Source organism: Cryptomeria japonica, chromosome 11 (assembly GCF_030272615.1).
Source record: "Cryptomeria japonica chromosome 11, Sugi_1.0, whole genome shotgun sequence".
Taxonomy (NCBI): Eukaryota; Viridiplantae; Streptophyta; class Pinopsida; order Cupressales; family Cupressaceae; genus Cryptomeria; species Cryptomeria japonica.
Window position 1 is genome coordinate 521,876,158 of NC_081415.1, and position 8,807 is coordinate 521,884,964.

Genomic DNA, 8,807 nt, shown 5'->3' on the forward strand with positions numbered 1-8,807 from the left:
AAAGAAACACTAGGACCCATATTGAAAGCAAATCAAGGACCAATATCGAAAGCAACATCAAAGATCCATATCGAAAGCAACATCAATGATCCATATCACAAATCAATCAAAGACCCATATCAAAAATCAAAGACTCATATCGCAAGCAACATCAAGGACCCATATCGAATGCAATATCAAAGATCCATATCAGAAGCAACATCAAGGAATCATATTGTAAATCAATCAAAGATCCATATTAGCAATCAAGGACCCATATCTAAAATCAATCAACTCAACACTTTATATCGAAAGCAATTCATATTGACAGTAGCAAGACTTAGATCATCACAAAGCAGGACTCACATTGGATCAGAAACCATAACCAAGCAATCATCAGACACATATCAACATTGATAGGATTTTAGGGTGTCTTAATGGTGTTTGGTTGATCCAAGTTGTGTAGATCCCAAGCTCGTGGTGTTTGACAACTTTTGTGTCAAAATGCAACTTTTGAAAAGACAACTTTTGAGAGCAAAAGTGCAACTTTTCAAAGTTGGGTTGTTGTAAGCCTCTCAATGGCTCCAACCTCTTCAAAATTAGGTTGGAAACCATTAGAGAAGGATATAAGCCTTGTGGGCATGATTCCAAAGGTTAGAGTTGTTGTAGTTTGAAGTTTGGAAGCAATAAAACATTGAATAAACTGAGTTTTCCCAGAAATGCCGAGTTTACAAAGATTGTACGTCCTTGTACGGATTGAATTGGACAAAACCATTCATGCAGTAGATGGAGGGGTGAATCACCTTTGTTTTGGCATTAGTCTGACAACTTGATCATTTGTGAGTAGGGAGAAACCTTTCAATTTTCTGACTGTTACCCGGAAAATAAGGGTTTGGCTAGGGTTTTAGCAAAAAATGGCCATATCTTGCACTTTCACCTAGGAGTTTCTTCCTTTGGTGGAGTGTAGGATTGGCCTATGTATTCTAGGATTTTCATGGGTTTTTGCAAGGAAGACTTGGTTGTGAGGATAAAGAGATAAATCAAGGTGGGCATCTCCATGTGACTACCTCATGCAAAATTAGGACACTCACCCTAAAACCTTATAGCAGTGTATTCCAGGAATGTAACCATGGAATTATAGGTTATTTACCATCCCCCACAAGCCCATTAAGTTGGTCTTGCAGTTAGGAATGTAGAAATGATGGTTGCTTTGTAAAATAAGACTAATCGCCCTAATTAGGTCTTTAGGCTTCTAAGGGGTTCAGACCCTTAAAGTGCAGATATTGCCAAACCATTTTGGGAATGAAAGTAACTCTAAAAAGGGTATTTGGAATGGTAATTTTTTTGTCAGGGTGTGTGTAATATTTTGGAGTTAAGATCAAAATACTCGCTAAATAGGGCTACTAGTCTAAGGGGTAGGTTTCCAAATGAAGTGTAAGGTGTTGAAGACAAAACCTAAAACTAATGCTTGGAATAGTCCTTAGGATTCATGAGGATCAATTACAAGGCCCCTAAGAGTAGGAGTCATAGAGTGGGGTATTGAAGGAGTTGAGGCCTTTTAATCATCTTGAGTAGGTGCTAGTCTAGTGAATTTGTGAGTAGTTCTACCCATAAGGTGTGGAGTCCTTCCTTGTAGGATCCTTGTGGTAATTTGAAGGGTAAAAAATAAACCTATTGGACTTTTCCTTAGGTGTGTGAAGGGCTCTGCATCAAGTCGTATCAGAGCTTAGGAGTGTACTTCAGATCGGAGAAGAAGACAAGATGTCAGAGGAAGAGGGATCCCAAGATATCCCATCAAGGATGACCAATGCTGAGTTGACTGTCTTGGTAAATAAGTAGATGGCAGAGAGTAGAGCAGCCAAGGTTGAGAATCATGCCTTGAGAGATGAAATAGACTAGTTGAAGGACAAAGTGGAGAGGGGAGAGAGAGAGACTCTGGAGGAGTTGAAGAAGGGAATGAAGAGGAGATCCCTAGGCATGAAGGATAAGAGGTTCCTGTAGACCAAACACCCCTGATGAGTGTCCTCAAGTCCATGGAAAGAAGAAAAATGGATGTGAAGTTGGATCTGCTAGTGTTTACAAGCAAGATGGAACCTGATACAGTGATAGAGTGGATAGACTCCTTGGATAATTTCTTTGAGAGTGAAGACATACTAGAGCACCAAAGGGTGAAGATGGCCCAATTCAAAATGAAAGGGGTTGCACTGACTTGGTGGACTTTCATCCAAGATGAGAGGGTGAAAGAGGGAAAGAGAAAAGTGGCTACATGGAAGAAGATGATGGATTTGGTGAAGGAAGCCTATGTTCCAATGGACTATAATGTCCAATTATATAGGAGAAGACAAAACTTGAAGCATAAGGAGATGGATGTGAGTTCGTACACAAAAGAGTTCATGAAGTTGTGTGTGAGGACCAAGGTAAAAGAGATTGAAGATGAGAAGGTGGCGAGATATCTTAATGGGTTGAGATTTGTCATCCAAGAAAATTTGAATCTCCACACCCCGAAGATAGTCCAAAAATGTTTTCAGTTGGCACTCAAGGTGGAGGAGAAGATAAAGAGAAGGCATGAACAAAATAGTAGAAGAAAAGGGAGACAACAAAGAGGGGGAAGAGGCCCTTTCAGAGGTAGAGGAAATGGTATTGGATACCAAGGTGAGTCTAATCAAGAAGGCACCAGAGGAGAGAGCAGTTACAACCAAGGAGGAGGCTACAATCGAAGAGGGAACTTTAGGGGTAGAAGACCACCCTCTAGATGAAGATCCCAAGGTAGAGGACCTCCTAGATGTTACAACTACAACCAAGAAGGGAACATGGCCAATAGGTTTCCAAAGAAGGCTACAAGATTCATGGGACAAAGGAGGAGTAATATGATGCAAGAATCTGATTGCCAAAGTGTGGAAAGTGCAAACACCTATCAAAGTGTCAATGCTCCTAATAGCTATGGCTACCCTGAAAGAGTAGAGGATCTGATGATGAGAGAAGTGACCATCATGAAGGTATTGGATAAATAGCCCCCACAAAGAAAGTCTCTTTTCAAAACTACCTGCAAGGAAAGAGGAAAGGTATGCAAGGTCTTGATAGACTCCGGGTCTACTGAAAACTTTGTATCACTTGAAATGGTAGAGAAGCTTAAGTTGAGAAGGTTGCCACATCCTTACCCCTACAAGGTCTCATGGCTCACCCAAGGTGACAAAGTAGTGGTAGAAGAGCAAACTTGGGTAGAGTTTTAGATTGGATCATACAAGGATAGGTTGCTATTTGATATAGCCAAGATGGATGCATGTCATCTCTTATTTGGGAGACCCTGGTAGTTTGACTTGAAGGCTTATCATGATGGGGTTAGAAACACCTATTCAATCACCAAAGATGGTAAAGTGATATATCTTTTACCTCTGATGGAGAGTGAGATGAAATGAAAGGGGAAATATACTAAAGTGTTGTTGGTAGAAGGAAAGAAGTTCATGAAGGAGATTGCAAATAAGGATGCAGTTTGCTATGCCCTCATTCCCAAGTCCAACATGACAAAGAAGGAGAAGTTTGGAGAAGAGAAAGAAGAAGGACAGAGGCACATAGACCCTACAGTCAGATAGTTACTTGACAAGTACAAAGGCATCATCTCAGATGGAATGCCAAGATCCCTGCCACCAGTGAGAGACATCAGTCATTGCATAGATTTGATCCCTGGATCTACCTTACCAAATAAAGCAGCATACAAACTTACTCTAGACCAGAATACAGAGATGGCAAGACAAATTGAGGAGTTACTTGAATCGGGGATAATTGGCAAAATCCTAAGCCCATGTGCAGTACCGGGTGTCCTTGCACCCAAGAAAGAAGGCACTTGGAGGCAATGTATAGACTCAAGGGCCATCAACAAGATAACCATAAGGTATAGGTTCCCAATCCCTAGGAACAAGATTTTCTTGATTTCTTAGGGAGTGCTAAATATTTCACCAAAATGGATCTAAAAAGTGGATACCATCAGATTAGAATAAGGCCAGGGGATGAATGGAAAACAACTTTTAAAACCAATGAGGGGTTATATGAGTGGAAGGTCATGCCATTTGGGTTGTCCAATGCCCCTAGTACCTTTATGAGGTTGATGAATGAGGTCTTGGTGGAGTTCATAGGCAGGTTTGTAATAGTATACCTAGATGATATCTTGATCTTTATCCACATAAGGGAAGAGCACCTCAAACATATAGATATGGTCCTCAAAAGGTTACATGAAGAGCAGCTAATGATAAATTTGGATAAGTGTTTGTTCATGCAGGAGGAGATCATCTACTTGGGCTTTGTAATCTCACAAGGTGAGTTGAAAATGGACTAGGAGAAGGTAAGTGCTATACTATCTTGGCCAAAACCTGAAACTATGAATGATGTCCAGAGTATCCATGGCTTAGAAAACTTTTATAGAAAGTTTATAAGGGGATTTAGTCATGTTTGTGCACCAATTCTTGACACCATAAAGGGAGGACAAAAGTGCAGATTTAGTTGGGCCAAGGAGGCAGATGACTCATTTGAAACTTTGAAGAAGAAAGTTGCAGAACAACCAGTCCTTGCCCTACCAGACTTCAACAAGATATTTTAGGTGGAATGTGATGCTAGCCACATGGCTATTGGGGCAGTTCTTAGTTAGGAGAGAAGACCAATTGCCTTTTTTAGTGAAAAAATAAATGATGCCAAGAGGAGATACTCATCTTATGACTTGGAGATGTATGCTTTAGTCCAGTCATTGAAGAAGTGGAGGCACTATTTATTGCCAAAGGAGTTCATAGTGTTCATTGATAATCAGGCTCTAAGTTTCATAAACAGTCAAGAGAAGTTAAACCACAGGCACATGAAGTGGGTAGAGACCCTACAAGCTTTCACCTTCAACCTCAAGCATAAAAAGGGGGTCAAGAACAAAGTTGTAGATGCCTTGAGCAGGAGTGTCTTAACCATGAACCAAATCAAGATGGAAAGTGTTGGTATTGACTCCTTGAAGAACATGTATGATGTTGATGAAGATTTTGGAAAGATCTATATGTGAGTCTTTTGGTGAGAGGTATCATGTTGAATTCTCTAATTTTTTGATCATAAGCATGGATTTTGTGTTGGGTCTTAGTGGTGTTGTGTGGATCCCAAGCTCATGGTGTTTGACAACTTTTGAAAAGGCAACTTTTGAGAGCAAAAGTGCAACTTTTCAAAGTTGGGTTGTTGTAAGCCTCTTAGTAGATCCAACCTCTTCAAAATTAGGTTGGAAAAATTTGGAGAGGGCTATACTCCTTGTGGACATGATTCCCAAGGTTAGAGTTGTTGTGGTTTGAAGTTTGGGAGCAATAAAACATTGAATAAACTGAGTTTTCCCAGAAATTCCGAGTTTGCAGAGATTGTAGGTCCTTGTACAGATTGAATTGGACAAAACCATTCATGGAGTAGATGGAGGGGTGATTAAAAATTTTTTTGGAAGTGTTATGAGGACTTGATCATTTGTGAGTAGGGAGAACCCTTTCAATTTTCTGACTGTTACTCAGAAAGTAAGGATTTGGCTAGGGTTTTAGCCAAAAATGGTCATATATTGCATTCCTTTCACCTAGAAGTTTCTTCCTTTGGTGGAGTGCATGATTTTCATATGTATTCTATGATTTTCATGGTTTTTGGTAGGGAAGACTTGGTTGTGAGGAGAAAGAGATAAATCAAGGTAGGCATCTCCATGTGACTACCTCATGCAAAATTAGGACAGTCACCCTAAAACCTTATAGCGGTCGATTCCAGGTGTGTAACCCTAGAATTAGAGATTATTTACCATCCAAAACATTCCCATGAAGTTGGTATTGCAGTTAGGAATGAAGAAATAATGGTTTCTTTGTAAAATAGGCCTAATCGCTCTAATTAGGTCTCTAGGCTTCTAAGGGGTTCAGACCCTTAAAGTGCAAATATTGCCAAACCATTTTGGGAATGAAAGTAACTCCCAAAAGGGTATTTGAAATGGTAATTTTTTTGTTAGGGTGTGTGAAATATTTTGGAGTTAAGATCAAAATACTCGCTAAATAGGGCTACTAGTCTAGGGGGTAGGTTTCTAGAGGAAGTGTAAGGTGTTGAAGACAAAACCTAAAAATAATGCTTGTAATAGTCCTTAGGAGCCATGAGTGGACCAATTCCAAGACCCCCAAGAGCAGGAGTCATGGAGTGGGGTATTGAAGGTGTTGAGGCCTTTTACTCATCTTGAGTAGGTGCTAGTCTAGTGAATTTGTGAGTAGTTCTACCCATAAGGTGTGGAGTCCGTCCTGTAGGATCCTTGTGGTCATTTCAAGGGTAAAAAAAAAACCCATTGGAATTGTCCTTAGGTGTGTGAAGGGCTCTGCATCAATTCATATAAGAGATTAGGAGTGTACTTTGGACCTGAGAAGTAGATAAGATGTTAGAGGAAGAGGGATCCCAAGATATCCCATCAAGGATGACCAATGTTGAGTTGGATATCTTGGTAAAGAAGTAGATGGCAGAGAGTAGAGAATTTAGGGCTGAGAATCAGCCCTTAGGAGATGAAATGGACTAGTTGAAGGACAAAGTGGAGAGGGGAGAGAGAGACTCTGGAGGAGTTGAAGAAGGGGATGAAGAGGAGATCCCTAGGCAGGAAGAACAAGAGGTTCCTGCAGACAAGAGACATATGATGAGTTTCCTCAAGTCCATGGAAAGAAGAAAAATGGATGTGAAGTTGCATCTGCCAGTTTTTGGAGGCAAGATGGAACCTGATACAGTGATGGAGTGGATAGACTCCTTGGACAATTTCTTTGAGAGTGAAGACATACCAGAGCACCAAAGGGTGAAGATGACCCAATCCAAAATGAAAGGGGCTGCACTGAATTGGTGGAATTTCATCCAAGATGAGAGGGTGAAAGAGGGAAAGAGAAAAGTGGCTACATGGAAGAAGATGATGGCTTTGGTGAAGGAAGCCTATGTTCCAATGGACTATAATGTCCAATTGTATAGGAGAAGACAAAACTTGAAGCAGAAGGAGATGGATGTGAGTTCGTACATAGAGGAGTTCATGAAGTTGTGTGTGAGGACCAAGGTAAAAGAGAGTGAAGATGAGAAGGTGGCAAGATATCTCAACGGGTTCAGATTTGCCATCCAAGAAGATTTGAATCTCCACACCCTAGAGATAGTCCAAAAATGTTTTCAGTTAGCACTCAAGGTGGAGGAGAAGCTAAAGAGAAGGAAAGAACAAAATAGCAGAGGCAAAGGGAGACAACAAAGAGGGGGAAGAGACCCTTTCAGAGGTAGAGGAAATGGTTTTGGATACCAAGGTGAGTCTAATCAAGAAGGCACCAGAGGAGAGAGTAGTTACAACCAAGGATGAGGCTACAATCCAAGAGGGAACTTTAGGGGTAGAAGACAACCCTCTAGAGGAATATCCCAAGGTAGAGGACCTCCTAGATGTTACAACTGCAACCAAGAAGGGCACATGGCCAATAGGTGTCCAAAGAAGGCTACAAGCTCCATGGGAGAAAGAAGGAGTAATTTGGTGTAGGAATATGATTGCCAAAGTGTGGCAAGTGCAAACACCTATCAAAGTGTCAATTCTCTTGATAGCACTAGAAAGAAAACCCTACGTGCTAAACCAATCCCACGCACTAATTGGAACTCCAATTGTGCTACCCTGTTTACCCAATGCCCTAGGTTATCCTATGCACTACCCAACCTACCCATTGCACTTCTATGTAGACCTAATGCGCTAAGTCATCCTATGCACTAGCCTACCCCCAACCACGCTACAATGTGGTCCCTAGATGCTAAAGCTCCTAGGGTTTTACTACGCGCTAACACTCCCATCGTATGTGCTAGACAACTTACCCGATGTGCTAAACCGACAAAATCTGACCCAAAATTGAAAAACATGACCAAAATAAATAAATCAATAAAAAATGAAATGGATTTTGGCCACTTACTGGTGGGCCATAGGCAGAAGGTCTCCAGTGTCACCTAACGCACTCAAATTGGTGTGAGGAGTATGGAATCGACATCGTCGTCAAAGCTCCAAATGTGACAATCACAAAGAGACAAGTGTGCAAATGATTTTTCAAAGTCACTTTTTACCTTTTAATAGGGTAAAATAAAAAAAGGTTAATTAATTGGGCATGCATTTTCCTCCCACTTTTTCATTTTTAACCTTATCAACATCATTTTCGGGAGCTGAATCAATAATGTTCATTCAACGTAGTCAATATTCTCATATTGCAATTAATTCAAAAACGCTCATCAACTTGACAATTTTTCACTAAATCCTTGATTCATCTCTTGAGGGGGCATCATCAATATCATTTATCAATTCTTCACATCTGGGGCATCATATCGATCAAACTTTGATAGTGTATCCAGCAAATTTTTCTTTGAATCAACATGTGCACACATGCCACTTCAAAGAGGGGCAAAATGTAGATGTATAAATCTAACCACTTTCCTAAATGCATATTTAATATTTATTTTAACCCCATTCCCCCTATTAATTAAATTCTATTTAATTAATTTCTTCATTTTCATCTTTTTGATTAAATGAATTACTCAATTTATCTAATTACGTTCACCTAAACCTTTTCTAGCCTTTAATTAATTAAATCACTTTATTTAATTAATTCCCCTTTCTCCTTCTTTAATTAAATTTACATTTAATTAAATTAATCCTTGAAAATAAATAAATCTAATTTATTTATTTAAATCCCTCACTTGTATTTATGCAAGTTGCATCTATTTTGTTGAAATAAAGTAATTTTATTTCAAATAAAATCCTCCTCCATCCACTTGCATTTTCCTACATCTCCCACTTGACTCCTAAACCCCTTGTAGAT